The following is an 18,864-nucleotide window of genomic DNA, read 5'->3' on the forward strand; positions in this document are numbered from 1 at the left end:
CACAAACTGGAGTAGGAATAGTAAATAATACTATTCCTAAGTCCAGCGCCCCCTGCAGCAAGTCGTTGTAACGACTTGCGATGTAATGGTTCGCTTTGAAACAACGCGGTCGTTGCAACAACTGCGTTGTAATGGAATGCGTGAAAAACACATTTGTTGTAATGAGACATATTCAATGTTGCTTCTTAAATAGAACTCAATATTCAGAAATGAGCCTTCTATAGAACAACAGTTTATTAGTTAATCAATAGACATGTAATATTGTTACATATATATTTTAATATGCAAAACCATGAAATAATGACAATACACTCAAATCACATTACTTGCCAGCAAGGAGTAATCTACACAGTAATATAGATTGGATGACAAACAATAAATAAACAGATACCATCTACATTATTAATGTTGACAACAAATATGTCACATGAAATGATCATTATCAAAGTCATTTTTTATCTAACTGTCAAAGTTTCAGTCCCCACTACACATTATGAAAAGGGAAACCATCAGGGATCAAACACTTCAGAAATAGACCATTTTCACCTGTGATCACAATGTAACTCATCATCTAACCAGCATATACTTACATATCATCTGAGTGTAAATGTGCTGAACTGTATCAGTGATGACAATCATTGGCTCATGATTAAATGTACTGTAACTTAAGATAGCTGCCAATCTATTGAGCCAACTATTCTTCATCCAAAATTCAGCAGAAAGGTTGTTTTATGCAGCCCGGAGAGTCAAAGACACAATCACCTTTTTTTGCTCCTCCTAAGTTCTGTGAAGACAAATTGAGATCCTATAGACCTTTCAAGTCATTACAGTTTACACCTCACCTATTCCAAGAACCATACTTTTGGAGTCAAAGGAATAGTCAACAAGCACAGTCAGTCATGGGCCTTAGTGATAGGCTATTCTCCCTGTCATCAAAAATTGATTCAGGAAGTCATGAAAATTTGTTTTTTTCAGGCAACTTATGCTTTCATGTCTCTGTCTAGTTTCTGTTCTTCTCCAGCGGCAAGCAGCCAATTGGATGTGTGCTGCTCTTTAAAAGTGTTACTTAAAAAGAAATATATATATTTTCCACTTCAGTTTTATTTGAAGAAAACATTAACACATTTATCGGTAGGACTTCTGGTAGCCAGCACGAGCCCCAGGTCCACCAAATTTCTTAGACTCACAACAACGAGGATCTGCTTACTGAGTGCGTAGAGCCAGAAAAAGCACGAGAAATGCGCGATTTCAATTGATTCATTTCTCTGTGCTCCACAGAGCATACCTTACCCCAGACAAAATTAGGAAATACTTTGGAGCTGCGGAAGCTGCGTGCCCTAGATGTAACAGGGTAGGAGCAGACCTGATCCACATGCTGAGGGCCTGCCCAAATCTGCAGGAGTACTGGGGGGAGGTTGGTGGCACGTTGAATGAAGTAGCAAATAGAGACTTACAGTACGACGCGGCCGTTTGTATACTCCACTGGTTCCCGCACACGCCCAAGAACAAAATATCCAGCAAGTTTATAGACATGGGCCTCATCCTGGCAAAGAGGGAGGTGACGAAGGGATGGAAGTCGAAGGTGGGTCCTACACACCGGAGATGGCTGAACGAATTCCTAAAATGGGCGGCTAGTGAGAGCACACTCAGATACCAGCTAGCTCACCGCAAACCGGATGACCGGGCTCAGGCGGCGGCAATGGAATGGGAAATGTTGGTACAGGCCTTGCGAGATAGCCTAGCCAGTGGGGAGGAAGATGAGAACTCTGATGACGTAGTAGACGGAGTCGTGACATCAGCTCCCCTGCCAATCACACACGCTTAGGGATTACTGGATCTTTCCTGCTACCCACCACACATGCTAATTATTCCTGACTAGGCGCAATGGGGGGGGGCACTAGGGAGGGGAGGGCTGAGGGTGGGATTGCAAGTTTAAGGTTTCATGGAAGTAGAATGTAAGTTATGTGAGTACCTGGGGGAGCAAGGGGACAACGCTCAAAAGCGGGCAGCGGGTCTCCCCACCAGAAGTTCGTTCTTGTCAGTACTATATCAATGTGCCACATGAATAAGTGATGCCGCCCGGCCTCCGGGATGTGGGCAGTACGGCTGTGTATGCTGCACGGATAAATGGTTAAGGGGGGGACGGGAAACCCGCATCACTGACATGCGTTCTGGTTGCTGTACAATATCCTTGGTCCTGCAATAAAAATGGTTTGACAAAAAAAACGAGGATCTGCTTCCAGTAGGGTCTTGCCACACTGGATCAATATACCCTTGATTTACTTCTTGGAAGCTTCATTAACATATTTCTGGTAGTAAGCCCCTAGCGCCTTTAAAATAGACTGGAGAATAGCGTACACTTGTGCAACATGGCCGCCACACTTCACACGAACTCTGATGTCAACACCAGCAAATCTCTATTTGCCTAGGAGAAGAACCAGCGCAAGAAGTCTTTACTGAAGTGTTCTAGGGTCAATCATTTCCAGAGGCCTTCCGTTAACTTTTATCAAGCGATTTCACCTTTTGCAGTGAGCAACAGCAGTTGCAGTTTTCTTTCGCCAGAAGACCTGGACGGACTGCAAAGGTCCTTTGCCGGCATGGTTCAGTGTACAATCGGCTTCAATAGTGACAAGTGCCCCATTACATGGGATTCACCCCAAAGGCGAAGGCCAACAGAAGGTGCCTTGGATCTTTCATTCCAATTATCAAAAGGCATCCTACCAGTTATAGGTGTCAGAAATTCAGCACTTTCCGTAGAGGTTTCTTTTGCGGCTTATATGGTTCTGTAATGGGAACCATACCTATACAAGTAGGTCATCACTGCATATGTGCACCCCCTTGAAGGATTCTCTGAATATTCTGTTCTTGCCTATTCAGTGCGCCCAGAGTAGCAAGTGTCATTCGTCTTCAGAGTTGCCACCTTCAAAGCAAGGGTGGACATGGTGACATAGAGTGGTTGCATAGAGGTGCCAGTAAAGGAGAGGCAGAAAAGAATGATGTTGCATATGAGAATGGTTGGCCAGAGGAACACCACAGAGACATCCATGTGTGAAAAAGAGCAGGGTAACGCAAAGCTCCTGCTTGCAATTAAAACCATAACAGAATGGCGGCTGTGATGACCGACTTGAGAAGTGGTAGGCCTAACATTTTAGGCATTGAAGGACCGGAGCCATATGATTGAGTGGTAGACAATGCTGGAAAGACTGTTTGAGATGGGCAGAAGACAAGAGAGTAATAAAAAAAAGCACACATGTAGCCAGTAACAGTGGCTTTTCTACCTACTGTCTATTCTCCATTGAGTCCCAGTGCCGCAGACTGAAAAGCAAAGGAGCACAGACAGTAGGTAGAAAAGAAGAGTTTAAGTAGGACCTTCCCATCAAGGGTATAAAAGTACAGGGAGCTGAGAGAAAGTGGAGTACAATTAATCTTGGAACAGGGTGTTAGGTGGCTGGTAGGGACGCTTCATACACAGAACGAGAAAACAACTCTACTTGCTGGAAATCTAATGTAAGAAGCTCACCAGAAAGGACTGTGTATTGAAATATTTTGCCAGTCAAATTGATCTTGAACCACTGCTCTGCAAAATAGAATATGCCCACATGTGAACATGTTGACGCCCAAACATATCTAATTTTATTGGGGTCAAGTCTCAGGAAAGGGAGAAATCCTGGTATCATATATTTAGCCAATTACATTAAGGAAAATACCTGAGCCACTAATCTTTTATTCAAATACCAAAATAATCATTACAGAAGGCAAAAAGGTAAGTTAATCAATCAAGGGAATAGCATAAATCCAGAATCATAATAAATGCATATTTTCATTTGCCTTTAGGAAATCAAACAAGCATTGACACGGATGTGCTCTGGCAAGCAATCATAATTATAACAGAACATATTTAATAGGCCTAAATGCAGAAAGGACCACAAGCATTTAACCCTCTCTAAGCAGCAAGCAGAATGTCTGACTGCACATAATGCATGAAAGAAATGGAATAAAAAAGAATCTGTCTGTTCCCAAAAAAAGAGTGTCTTTTATAATGTTTTAGATAAAAAAGCAAACAATTTTCATAGAATGACATTACATAAATAAGCAGTTCTCAAGTTTTACTTGCATGGCACCCTTCCCATTAGTATTTTAAAATAACATGTACTTAATAGTGCACATAACTTGTTATTAATGCAAAATGTCAGAGAAAGCAGCCAACTGCTTTTGCACATAACATCAACATGTTAATGGAGGCTCAGCACTGGAGGCGCAGCTCGGTGGCCCTACAATGTTGCAACATTAGAACATTATTCCAGGGAACACTAGTGAAACATTCTTTTGTTAAATGCAAGTATAGTCCATGGTTTGCAGCTGAATTAAAATTATTTTTTGAAACAGAATTGAAACATGAATGTGTTGCCTGATTCGGCTTAGGGCCTTATTATGACTACGGCCGTATGGTGCGCCATTACGACTTTGGTGGTCGGACTCCATTGGCACCACCGGATGATGATCACTGGTGGTTTTGCAGCGGTCTTGAGGCCACAATATGCTTGATGAAAGCATATTATGAGTTTCCTCTCTGCTGCGGTGAGCCTGCCATGAAAAATGTGTCAGAGAGGAAACAAAGGGGGCCCTACAGGGCACCCTGTTGCCTCTGCGCCAGGGGATGCTTGTGCCCCCCTAACTGTATGCACCCCCAGTTCCTGCCGAGCATGGACTTAACAGTCCATGCTCTGCAGGAACCTGCAATGGTGTTCCCATTGCGGTGCCTGTTACGGCTCTCCTATAAGCCTTTAAACAGGCACTGCCGTGGCTCAGCTGCCACAGGACGGCCTGATCTGAATTCTAGTCGGAATCCAGCATGCAGTCTAAATATGGCTTTGGTAGTGCGGGAGTGGGGCTCTGGTGTGCCAACCTGCTACCACACCACTAAAGTCATAATAAGGCCCATAGTCACGTCAACTAAAGCAAGCCTAAAGTAGGCCCAATATTTTTATATGAAAATATGCTCCGAAAAAATGTATGCCCATTCTTGCAGGCCTGCAAGGCAATTAAGAAAAGGTCATGTATAACTAAAAAGTTGGTGTGGTGGATAAGACAATTTATGTCTAGATTTATATTACTGAATCACTGCTAGGTGCATATTGCCAAATCAGAATATAGAGCCTGGTTCTTACTTGGGTATGGGAAATGGAAGGTTTGAAGAGTTTTGCATCATATTTGGTTTTAGTTTTTATTCATTGATCAGATGCAGCTGCAAAGATGCAATGTTGGTTAGGTGACTAGACCCACGGTGACAGAACTGCTCTGAAAGCATATGGTCTGCAGGTCATGTGTTTGAGTCCTGTTAAGCCGGAAACTGAAAACTATCACACCGAGTAGCACTAAAACTAGGGGTGGGCATAACTCGAGTAATTCCATGTAGCGTAATCACATGGAATTACCTAAGATTTCTGCAAGATTATGCTTGCATTACATGAGAAATGTAATTCGGCATTTAGCTTCTTAGCACATACATGCCCCCTTGTGTCCAAATAAACACAAGGATGCATTTTGTGCTAAAAAATCACACTAAAAGAAACAGAAAACAAATAGCAAGCACCCGCAGCTGCTCGCTAAATATACTCTTGGGGTAAGATTTCCCCCCAATTTATTACCGTCATTTAGCACTATTTTTGTAGTGCAAAACCCCTAGGGGCCCAATTACGAAGCGGTTCAGAAATCATTCCGACTAAATCGGTTTGGGAATGGTTTCCGACTGACTCGGATCTGGAGACTCCGACTGACCGATTACGATGCATCCAGATGCTTCCAGATACGATTCGGTCGGACTCCCATTGACTTCAATGGGAGCCTATGTTCCGATCAAATGCATAATCTCCCATTAAAGAAAGGGGTGCCCGGCACACTGTGCATGGCTGGTAAGGGTGGACCCATAGGTACCCCCAGGGCCTAATTAGGAATGCTCCAGGTGCATGGGGGACTGCTACGGGCCCTTAAAGTCTGATTCCGACTGCCAATTCGAGTTGGACAACATGATTCAGAAAGCCTGTCCGAATCCAGCATCGTAAACGGTCGCTCGGAAATGTGGCCCATAGAGATGTATGAGTCTGCTCCGTACGGCTCGGTCATTCCGAATGCCGTTGGGTTCCAATTAGGATATTCCTAACGCCTAACTGGCATCTTAATCGGTCTGTCGGAAAGACACATTCCCGATGCGATTCGAACAGAGCAAATTCCGTTAGGAGGCCTGCCAAACTGCATCGTAATTGACCCCTTAGTGTCTAAACTGGACACGAGGATGCATCTTGTGTTAAGAAATAGCGCTAAATGCAATAGAACATGAATAGCAAGCAGTTGTTCATGCTCACCAAATGTGATCTTTGGATAGGATTTTTCCCCAACATACTACCGTCACTTAGCGCATTTTTCTTAGTACATAATGCATTTTGTAGTGGTAAACAGCGCTAAATTCAGCAGAACACTGATAGCAAGCACAAGCGAGCACTCTCTTAATGTGCCCTTGGGCTAGGATATTTTCCCCTAAATGACTTTTAATTATGCAAGGAGGAGTAATCTCGTAATTATCCGTAATTTCGTGTCCACGAGTAAAACAGAATTACTGAAATTACTCTGACATAATTTGCAGCACGTAGACGTGGAGCAGGAATCACTATATTGTAAAGTGACAAACTAGGCTGCTGAACAGTTAGTAGGTACCAATGGAATAGGGTGTGTAGATGATTTTTCCCACAATGTTTCACAAAAATCCACTGGCAAACTGGACACTGTGATTCTTTGTGTCTATTAAATCGATTTACATCCGTATGTTAGCTGGGGCTTTCTTGAAGTGGCTTCTCCTCCAATGTAAATTAAAGGAAAGCATTTTGAAGCCATCTCAATTTTTGGCTGGTATGGAAACTGAGGCATAGGGAAATTAATTGAATTGTTGAGGGTCACACCATGATGGAAAGGCAGAAAGGCCTGGACACAAACTGAAAGCACAACTATCTGCATGTGACAGCTCAGCTACTTAAAAACTGTGCAAAGACAAAATGGTAATCAGATTCAAACACCGAGGTTATCCTGTATGACGGAATACCCGTGTGCCAAATCTGAACCATAAGTTAATCAATGTAACACATGATGAGGTCTGAAAACCTAGACAAAAATGAACACATTAAATGTATCCTCCCACATACAATGCAAACAATGGACATTAATAAATGTCGGGAAAGGAATTTGAGAATGCTGGAAAATGACTCAGAGTTGAATTTAAAAGCATGGAAGAAACCCCCATTTGCATAGACCCACAAATCAAGTATACATTTTGTACATAGGAGCAGATATAAGACAACCCATCCGCAACCAGAATAGAAACCTACCCCTGCTTAACTTGTGTCAACTGGAGTGGCATTATTGAACGAATATATATTTAGGGTCCTCCAACTGGCAAACAAATTAGCATAACAACATATGCAACATGTGATACAGAGATGATTGCTCACCTCATCAGATGTCCTTGTGCATTAGTTTATGTAGGTCAGACATCGAAAAAGTTGAAAACACAGACAAGTGAACACAAATTTGCTACTAGAAACTGTAATCCGTTTGGCCAGACACTAGATAAAAAATATATTTCAAATACCAGCACCTAGACGGTGAACAACAATACCTGGCTAATGTAAAATGCAGCTTGTATACAGCTGAGAATCAAATGTGGAGTGCAGTATTAGACACAAGCAGCAATGAAGATGGATGATTCACTGAAAAGTATCAATAGTAGCTGATAAAAACATTTTTACAGTAAAAGACGCTTGGAAAATTTACAATGAACTCGGTAGAGACATAATGGAATCTGCAAAAGAAGGAATTCTTGGTTTTGTAATATACAATCATCAAGATATGCTCAATAAAACTGGCATCCATTACATTGTTATGATATTTTTTTTAAACAGCTACATGCTAATGTTTCTATGAGATATTATTTATTTATTTGCTCTATCATATTTTTTTTTTTAATGAACTCCTGAGGATAAGAGGAAAATAATTTAATTGGCCCTGAAGAAGTTAATCTTTTTACCGAAGTTTATTTATTTATTTATTTATTTATTTAAACTTATAATGCACAACAGCTACCCGCAATGGGTTTCCCGGCGCAAGGGATAGACTCAAGAAGAAAACAGACCTCTCAAAACAGCACCGTGAATCATCTAAGGCGGCATGCAGATCATTGGAAAAGTAAAGTTTTCAATTTTTTTCTAAAAGTGAAAAAATTGGTTTCCGTTTTCAGGGTGGTGGGTAACGCATTCCAATATTTGGGAGCTAGATGGGAAAAGGCCCGTCCTCCCATTTTTACAAGCTTATCTGTCCTGAAGAAGGTGGCACTTTAATCATTTGGCACCACCGAAACGCGTCAACGCCAATTATTTTTGTGGTTACTTCCAGGAACTACCTCATGTCTATCAAAGATTATGTTTCATAAGACTGATGGTGTCTATAATTTGATTCCTGTGTGAAAGAACCAAGTTTGATGTTTTATTTTGTCACATCTGTCTTGTCTCTCTGGGTAGTTTTTATTTGCAATATATGTACTGGATTGTTTTTATTACCTGTATGTTTTTGGGTACATTATGTAATAAATTGTATCTGTGTTTTTAATATATAGATCCTGGTTACTTATCTCTCTGTTATGTACAGCTGTTTCCTTGGGGTTTCGCCCTTACGTGCTTTTAAAAAAAACTTTTCCCCTCAATTCTGGAGATGTATGTATAAGTGTATCTGAACTATATGGTTGGTTGGATGCTTGATTGAAGATCAGTGCTTGTCCAAAAGAAATTCTTTCTACACTTTGTTGTGGTACCCTGTCTCCTGGTCAGTGGGGTCGCTCCCTTTCTCTATATACGGAACATAGAAGAGACCAGAGAGGCTGCTGTTCAAGGGCACCGGTAGCATTCTCTAATATATGAATTGCAAATAGTGTGAAGATTTAGGGCCCAATTCCGACACGGTTGGAAACGGCTCCATCGGTCGGTCGGAGCCGTTCTGACTAACCCATTTTGATGGGGCCAGTCCAAAGGGAATCTGTATCGGTTTTCCGAATGGCCTCTGAAGGGCTCTTGGAACCCGTCCACAATTCGGAAAGTCTGCAGTAATCCCTCGTCCGCCTCTTTCCAGCCGAGGGATTAAGATGGCAGCTTCCCACTGCCTTTCTGTGCCGGCCTTTCCAACACAGAAAATAATTGGAAATCTGGCTTTGGGGGCCCCCAGCAGGGCCCCAACGGGTGCAAGGCCGCTGAATGGTGGCCTAGGGGACACCGGTGGTGTCCCCCTGTTAATCCCTGCACCCGGTGACCGGTACCTTGAAGTGCCTGCCACGGGGTGCAGGTATGAACTGCACCTCTGCTCTTTGCAATGAAAGCATGCATTCCCTTTGGAATGCATGCCCCCATTGGAAAGAATAGGATTGCGACCGAACACTGTTCGGTCGCATCCTACTTCCTGGACTGGAACCGACGACAGGAGTTTGTTCGGTTCCAGTTCCAAACCGATGTCAGACGTCGGACTCGGGGCCTAAATGTGTACTTGTAAAATCAGCAAATGTATCATATTTCTTCTTCTATACTGAAGAATTGTTTTTCTTTTAATAATGCCATATTTATGCTATATCTGTTCTATTTTAAATTCCATTAATGCATTAACAACTGGCCCTGGGAAACTAATGCTGTATTGTACTTTTCCATTGTGCAATGGGATTGCATCTATTTCCATTAGAACTATACCTAAGAGGTAAGAGAGGAAAGCAGCAGAATTTTAACAAAACGTAAGCTTTTTTCACTTTTTTAAACTTTTATTTTTTAAATGTTCAGTTAGTTAGAAGGCGTATTGTAGTCCTTCCTGTTTTTTGCTAAATATTATTATTAAAGGCTTAGAATGAGCTGCACTTGCTTATGTGAAACAAAATAAGGCTGTCAGAAGGTGTACAGCATTCTTACACAGCCTGGCAAACTCTATAAATGAGAGTCTTTGTTTTAAGGCAAGAGAAGGCCCCCTAGACTCAGGGATTCTGCTATAGTGCCTAGCGCAAGCATTGATATTGATTATTGAGAATGCTTGTGAATTTCTCTGCTGTGGGTAAAACCCTCTTTGCCATGTAGTGTGTATAATTCCAGAGAAATCCGAAATACTAGCACAGGCAAATTTGTATACTAAAGATGACAAAACATATGATAAATTAGAAATCAGAAGGTACGATGTCGAAGGTACTTGCATTTCTTTTATTCGCCCTGTTTTTTTCTGCCCATTGTTTCCAGAGTCTTTAGCCAACACTTGTTCGCCCCTTTAGTGCCATACAGGCCTGGGTCGTTGCCAAGGATGCAATTAACACACATTAATACATATGTTAGAGATATGTACAGAGTAACATACAGTGAGCTCTTTTTGTAGTTATATATCTTACTCGCTGGTCTTTGAATACACACTGGGAAGAGCATTCAGAGAGGTACAACCATTGTAAAATGCTCAGAAGACAGGTGGGAAGAACAAGCAATGTGAAGGTGACTTAGGTTTATGATGCACGCGCTTTAACCCCTTCTGTGCCCGCCCCTTTCCCCGCCCTGTGCCGGCCGTTGAATTAGCGGGCGGGGTCTATGACGAGCTGGACTCGTCATGGGCACAGCGCCACCGCGGCCCATGACGAGTCCAGCTCGTCATGGGCACTGAAGGGGTTAACTTCCTAACTTTAGTTCTTTTGATAGTAATAATAAGTATAAGTATAAGTATAAAGAAGCTTATTAAGCGCTCGAATGCCATAAGGCATCTTGGCGCTGGGGTGTGTGAAGTCGGTGGAAGGGGGAGCTAGTAGCTAATGAATGTTGAACAACTGGAACTTCAGGGCCTTCCTGAAAGAGGAAAGATTCTGTTGAAGTCGCATGGCCACTGGTAACTTGTTCCATAATTGGATTGCACAGCTGGCAAATGAGCGGCCGCTCCATCTTGCCAGTCTATATCTCGGGGTGCATATAAGGCCAAGGTTGGCCGAGTTAGGTCCCGAAAAGGGGTGTAGGGCCTAAACCTATCCTTACAGTCCATTGCGCCCCCTCCAAACCGTGCCTTGTGCACCAAACAGAGCGCTTTAAACTCAATTCTCTGCTGAACCGGAAGCCAGTGTAATAACCTTCTTCCATTGGAGGTAGGGTGACCCCTAGGTAGATTTAAAATAACACGGACAGCAGCATTTTGCAGTGACTGGATCTTGCTGACCTGGTGCTTATCAATGCCCAGGAACATAGCATTACAATAGTCCAATCTGAATCATACCTTTCATAATCATGGAGTTAAAGTAAAGATGTCCAGAGGGAGTTACCGTTTGGGGTAATGTCTTGCGGTTTGTTGTATGGTTTAGCTTCAAGCTAATTGGCATGTAGGCCTAAAAGAGAAATAAATGAGAGACTTTGGAAAAATGGCAGATGAGAGAGAAAAACAGAAAGATTCGAGTGGATGAGAAGTGACTGGTAATTAAATAATACCCCAAAGGGTTAATATCTATTGTTTTGAATATAGGATTATATATATATCGTTAAGCAGCCTGAGTTACTTAAAGGAACCTGGGCTACTTTAAAAAGAAAAAAGGTTTCCATTTTGGAAAGCTTCAGTGGCAGCAGGTAGTGTTTGGATGGAACACTGCATACCTCCACTGAAGCTGCCACAATGCCCAAAGGGAATGAGGTTCAAAGGCGACCGCTTACCCTTTCCGAATCAGTTACCATCCCAACATGGGAGTTGGTGGCAGATCAATAGTTTGTGGCAGGAATTACGGTTGCAAATCATTAATACATACCTCACTGGCTCCCAGTTTGGAAGAAACACCCTTAACCTGCCCTTTCCAGATTGAATTCTGTATGGCTTTCTTGTTACAAGTGCCCAATGTCATGGGTGACACCTTTTGCCAGTCGCAACAAGTAAACCAACATCATGTTGCTTTATTTGACTTGTAGCTTGAGTTTAACATTGTAAATACAGATTAAGAAAGTCCTATCATGCATAAAGCTTCATTATGAAATCAGAGGAATTAACAAATGGTAGGCGTGTACTGAACAAGTTATAACCCAGGCTAGTTTGTAAAGTATATACGCCTGTCTTATGTTGATCCAGTAAATGTCATTGGATACTGCCAAAGAGTGTCTACCCTTTCTCATGCCCAGAAATCAGCAAAAGACTAAGAGATCTCTGCCAAGAGTAAAAAACCTGGGCTTTACCCAGCTTAGGGCTGATGCTCACTCTAAAAAGTCGAGAGTGGTTTCTGACAATGGCAGCTTGAGGTTCTGCTCCAGCAGGGTCTTTACTACACCCCGAGGGAGCTGGGTCCAGGCCCATTTCAGTGTTTGTGAAACTACTGTGTGAATCCTAAAAACGTCTCGAAGTCTTGTTTACAGCAGAGACAATAGCAGGTTCGATGCACACGCCACACAGGTGCAACGGGCTGTGGTATTCACACGTGTGAGCTGCCTTAAAGGTGTGAATTGCAATCTTTAACATTTAAACCTTTTTCTTACTTTTTGTTTGTAAGCTTAATCTGTTCAGATGAGCACTTTTGTTTGTTATCTCTGCAAAGCTACATTTCAATGATGGCTTAGATAAGACTTCTGCAATAATAATGTGTTTCATAACTCTTTTTTTTCTACAGTTTAATAAAGAGCGTACTGGACCCGAAGGTATTAGAGCGCTTTACATGAGCACCAATTACGTTACAGAGGGACACATTCATTTTTTTGTTAGGCACGGGGAGATTAGGTGATTTGCCCAGAATCACAGGATGTTAAGCGTCCCTACCGAGACTTAAACCCGATTCCCCACTTCAAGATCCACCGCTCTAGCCATTTGGCCACATCCTGTTCCCTATCATTAGAGCACTTGGGAGAAAAGAATGTGGTCCTGATACACAAACACATTTTAGGCTTGTAAATTCAATTTAGAGATGCATAAAGGGTGATTTACTAGTGCAAGTTATGCCCAAAAGCTAACCTTGCACATAATGATCCATTTACTTTTACACAATGTTACCACGCTTTGGTGTCATGTGGTTTATGAATAAATCCCTCTCCAGTGGACTTTGGAGTGACCTGAGAAGGTAAGGAGAATTGGTACTACAGAAGGAGAAGCAGACACTTGTCTGGCCCCCTTGTGTAAAACCGATGGTGCTGATGCACACGTGCGTGGTCCCTCATTGCATGGGGACGTGGTGGGCCCATGCAAATGATGGAAGGACTCTGTCTCTGCACCTGCGCCGTATTACTGACGCCGGCGCAGAGGCAAACAAGCCCTTAGGAGATGCACTAGCAGTGTGCCACAAAAGGTAGCACAGTGTCAGTGCACCCCATGAGGACAGTTCTCTCGAGGGGCAAAAGGGAGTCTCATGGACCCCCCAGGCATCTCCCTGAAGAATGGTGCACACACTTTAGGGGGGTCTCCCGCCCCTCTTTAAGGTGCATGCCTCCTGTACACAAACCTGGAGCAGCTTTGAAGCATCCACTCCATACTTCACTGAAAGCACTGCCCTAGGACAGACACAAGCTGTTTAAAGGTGCGCTATGGCACAAACAGAGAAAGTGCGCTTTGTTTGAAATACAGCCCCAGGAAAACAGCAACTTTGACCGGTTGTCATGTATAACCTGAGAAGCCTGTGTGAATTTCACGAATTGGCAATTTTGCACTGATGCAACTTTTTCAATCTGCATGGGCCAAGTTCCAATATTATTTATGAGTCCGGGTGGATGATCTTACGAGAGTGATTATAACGGCACAGCACCGCCATCCAGGTAACTGATGTGTATTGCTGGAGAGGCGCACAGCCGCGGTGCATGGGTTGACAGATACCCACATCAGCAACATTTGAAATACTGGCTCAAACATCCCAGCATGCGAAGTACCATTGGCTAAACAGGCGAGAATTGCCAACAGCAGCACCCTTGACTTGTTGCCACTTGGCAGCTATGATGATGAGTTCATCAATCACTAATGCATGGATGGGGTGTGTGAGGCTCCCCGATTGCTCCGCGTCAGGAGGATGCCATGTATCCAGCCCTGAGATGTTCCAGGGCAAGAATGCTCTGAAACATTGGGTAACATGCTTTTTTTGTGGGCATTTCCAAACTATTCCCACCCTGGAAAAGTTAGAAAGGCACGCCTACCAGAAATAATAGGCTTTGGGAACGGAAATGACAAGGGACAAACATCAAAATCGATGAGGGAGTAAGGGTCAAGTAGCAAAGGCAAATGTACTATTCAGTATGCTGAAGAAGGAAAGGGTGTGGATGATTAGATAACATGCAATACCCTTCCCTCTGACTCTTCCCCCCCCTGCGTTGTCACATCTCGGCAGCGCTGTAATGCAAGCACTGTGAGTCATGACACCGAAATGGAAAGTGTTTACAAAGGTGTGCAGTTTAAGAACAAATACCGGAGTCAAGGTGCGGTGTTTTTATATGTATTGGTTATAATTTGCACATCAATGCATACAGGCCTCTGGCGGTGCTAAGGCTGCACCACAATGCAGTAGCTGCCTCTCCTTCCCTCTCAAACCAATGAATACACTGGTTCAGTGCTGCTGCTCACAATTGAGGTCAGGAAAACGACCAGCAATGACTTCTGTGTGCTTCATTCCATTCAGGTTGTCCCTTGCCTGAGTGGGACCCCTAGTGAGTGCTGCGAGCAGGTCAATTCTGGGGCTGCTGGGTAGAGGCTACAAATGTTCTCCCCTTGCGTTTCCTTTGCCAGTGTGGTACATGTGGTACATGTGCACTAGAGTCTTTAATTGATTTTTTTCTGTGCCTCACGTTTTGAGGTGGGGCTGCTAACCCATTGTCACTTGCATTGTCATGCAGAAAAAGAACCGCACCCTCTAACAGTTGACTATGAGCATCGCACTGGCTCTGTGACTGAGAGCAGTCGGCTCAGAGAAGTCCTGTAAGGTAGCCCCCTTAGGTTGTTCGGGCTCGCTCGCTACGCTCACTTGCTACGGTGCAGTATGACTAAAATTTTACGCCCCACCCCTCGCAAATGTCACCAGCCGTCCCTGGTAAGGGAAGGGTTTCTCCCTAGACAAACATGTTTTATCTTGGAGAAAAGCAAATTGTATGGTGCAATTGCACTCATGCAAGACACTTTCCCATGTGTAAACATATACGTTCCCATTTATGCATTCGAAAATGTTTTGGAATTGTCATAATTGGAGTTTTTCCTTTTAGGCATTAAAATCGATAATATATTCTAAAAACAGATATCAAACTGCTGGAGTAAATTTCCAAGTTTTTTTGTGAATCAGGACTACGGTGTCAATCTGATGAGGTGGGATCTGGGACACTCACTTTAGTGCTGCAAGTCATGTATTTAATTTTTTAAAGGTTTTTTGTTCGGGTAAGTTTAATTTTGGTGGATAAAAAGTCATATGGCAATGCAATTTCTGAGATCCTTAATTGCAGAATCATGGTCTCGGACATCTAGTCCTGCAGGTAGAATTATGTATCGTGCAAAATCTGCCAGAATGGCCGATTAACTATCTTCCTAAATGTGTGGGTAAGGCACGAAATTAGCTGTATCTAGGGGAGAGTTACAGGGGTGGAAGACAGTGGCCACAAGACAAAGAAGAATAGAAAAGTTAAAGCACTTTTCCCGAAAAAGCCCCATCAAACTGATGGAATTTCCACTGCTGAAAAGTCCCTGGGTTTAAAGATAAGCGTACAGATGAAAATCAACAATTTTTCTAAATTTCTATTCATTGTACCGTTGATTCATGTGAAGCCCTTGAAATGTGGAAATCATAGGAGAGTCTATGATTCTATAATGTTCATTTCAGCCTCAGTGTAGGAAAGTAGGATCTGCTTTCATGGTCACTCCCACTTTATGCTGGTGTCATTATGTTTTTCTGACTGTTCAGACTGGGATCCTGCTAATCAGGACTCCAGTCTCTGTGCTTCTTCCTAAATTGGACATGGTGAGTACTTAGGTACACTCCAGATTAGCTAGTGGAGTACCCTTGCAAGGCCCTAGTATATGGTACTAAGATACCCAGGGCATAGGTACACCAGGGGTCTCCCATGGGCTGCAGCATGTATTATGCCACCCATGAGAGACCACACAAATTGTGAATACAGGCCTGCAATTGCAGCCTGTGTAAGCTGGTGCTAGCACCACTTACAACAGATGTAGGCTTCCCTATAGATGAGGTCACTACACTTAAAACCTATAAGTTACTCCTAGGGCAGACCTTTCAATCCTGAAGGCAGAGTGCTGGGTCCTAAGTGTGAGGGTGCCCCTGCATGAGCGGGGCATCCCTACAACTTTCAAGTCCATTCTTCCAGGTTGTAAGTGCATCAGTCCATCAGGAGGAGAAGTGTGGCTCATTGGTTAGAGCGGCAGACCCTGATGCAGAGATCTGGCCCGGGACCAGGGTTCAATTCCCGCCTCGGCGGGTCTTGGGCTCAATTTCCTCAGACCTGATAATTCTCGCCTCGGTGCCTACTCTAATCATGGGTCCCACTCTGCAACTCTGGGCAATAGCTTGCTTAATCTCCACAACGGCCCCAACAGCGCTGGGGATGCCTTGCTTCACCTTGGGGGTGCCCAGGAGTGGACATTTCACAGGGAAAGCCAGGAAGGGTTCCACAGCGGTATGAGTACAAGTGCCAGGACGCCCTGTCGCTGGGGCAGCAGTGCGCAATACAAGTACAAAATTTCATTTCATTTACTTCATTAAGACATATAGAGTGGCCATGCGTCATTACACGATGACCATCTCTAAACTGGCTGTAACGAACCCTGTCATGTTTGGTATCAAACATGTTGTAAGTTGGAATCATAACCCCACACCGTAAATGGTGTGGGAGGTATGATTCCATGCACTGTAAAGGTCCTCAGTGCTCCCGGTACCTGTCTTCCAGAACTGGACAGCAAGCTAAGACATGTTTCTGCCCTCCTGCTGCTGAGCCAAGAACAATAGATATCCTGTTACAGGGAGGTGTGATCACCTCCCAGACAAGGTTTAGTGAATTGGGGCAGTGTGGGGGCGCCTGTCAGCGCCACTGAGACTGCTTGAAGGGCACTGTCAACTCTCCTGCATCCACCGACATGGGTGAGCATTCGTCTTACGTGCCTTCTGGTCACTCATGAGTGGCATAGACTCTGTCCCCTCTGTTTGCAGGTTCTTCTCACCTTGATTCCACCTTTGGGTTCCACCGGACTCCTTCATCTTCTTCTCCAGCAGCATCTTTCCTGAAGTCCTCCATTGTGGTCAGCGGCGGTTTCTGATGTCACTTGACACCTATGCACCCGCCTTCCCTGGTGTAGGTATCCTGGTTCCTGGGGTATCCACGGGTGGGGTGACGGGTGGGGGTCCGCTGGGAAGGGTCTTTTTTTCTTTAAAACTAAAACTGCGACTTACCTATTGACTAACATTGAGCATGCAGTTGTGTTCCCACTCTTCACACGACCTCCGTGGGGTTCCTAGATACTCACCTTGGGTGGTTCCTTGGGTCCACAGCTCTTCTACACCTTGTGGGTCCGCTCTTGTCTTGAGTCGTGGTTCGCATTCCACTATTTTAGTATATGGTTTGGTCTCCCACTGGAGACCATTGTGTATTTGTGCTAATTAGGTGCTCTATTTCGTAAGTATTGTGTGTATTATATTTGTATCTCCGGGTAGGAGTTAATGCAATGTGTTAGTGAGTGTTTGTAATGAAATACATATTTTCATAATTACACTGTGTTATCTTTTTCACTTAACCTATACCATAAGATTAATTACTGGTGAAACAAGCTGCTTCACACTCCTTCTGGACTAAGCCTTAAGGCTACTCTCCACAGTTACCACTTAGAGAGCTTTCTAAGTTTGTCTAAGACCACTAAAAGCACCATAAGGGTTGTCTGGATTAGTGCAGGGTGCTACACTTATATAAGTGAGCACCATATTCTAACCCAGCCTCTCACACTGAGCCTGTGTGAATTACGGCCATGGAGATTAGAGAATAGAAACTAAAAGACCCAATGACATTAGGGAAAGCATATTGCTTTTCTGGTCTTTCTTCTGCCACCCATTGTAAACTAGAACTAAAGTTGATTTCATGGGATTGGGCAAACACATGATTATTGCTAAAATAATGTGTGGCTTGTGAACAAAGATGCTTAGATCTGGACCATGATGCCCCTGATTCAAGTGAGTCATCTGGTAACTTTACCACTGAAGTATAACACACTTATGCCTGTTATTTCAACATCGATAGACTTGGATAAGTAAGTTTTAGGTGAGCAGTGACCTTGGGTGTTAATTTCCACATTGCACAATGAGAGAAAATGTTAGGTTTGGAGGTTTTAAAAATCTCCAATATTATGAACTATATTCTTCATCAACAAACTCATCCAGCTATGTGGAGGTTTTCTTGAAAATAAGAAGGTTGATTGGGATGTACAGCCTTGTACAGTATAATCTAAACTTTGAAATAAATACCCAACTTATAGGAGCAACCAGCGTAAGTCAGTGATGGGGACTTCACCCAACAGCATTTCTGTCTTCTTGTTACTAGCTGATTTGCTAAATGGGATCTTCTAATAGGGCTTTAAGATTGACTTTGGGAAGCCCAACGAGGCACATGCTGACCCTGTTAAGATAAAAAACAGAAGAGGAATTGTGTAATTATTGCAACTCTGCAGCCTGGATGTCTGGTTAAATTTTCCTCAGGAGGTTAAGGGGTTAAAAGACCTATTTGGTGACATGGACTTGCATACTTAAATTTGAATCAAAGGTGAACCCCAAGGATTTGGCTCAAGAAATTATGTTTGGAGAAAAGTTCATTGGTTTGAATTGTTAAATGTCTGGTGTGT

General features: G+C 43.3%; 1 pseudogene; it reads right to left on the reverse strand.

The window, feature by feature from the left end:
• Positions 1-1,125: 1,125 nt before the first annotated feature.
• Positions 1,126-18,864, reverse strand: part of LOC146829539 (uncharacterized) — a 29,543-nt pseudogene continuing 11,804 nt past the window's right edge.

The sequence above is a fragment of the Triturus cristatus genome, chromosome 5_2, assembly GCF_964204655.1.
Source record: "Triturus cristatus chromosome 5_2, aTriCri1.1, whole genome shotgun sequence".
NCBI classification, from domain to species: Eukaryota; Metazoa; Chordata; class Amphibia; order Caudata; family Salamandridae; genus Triturus; species Triturus cristatus.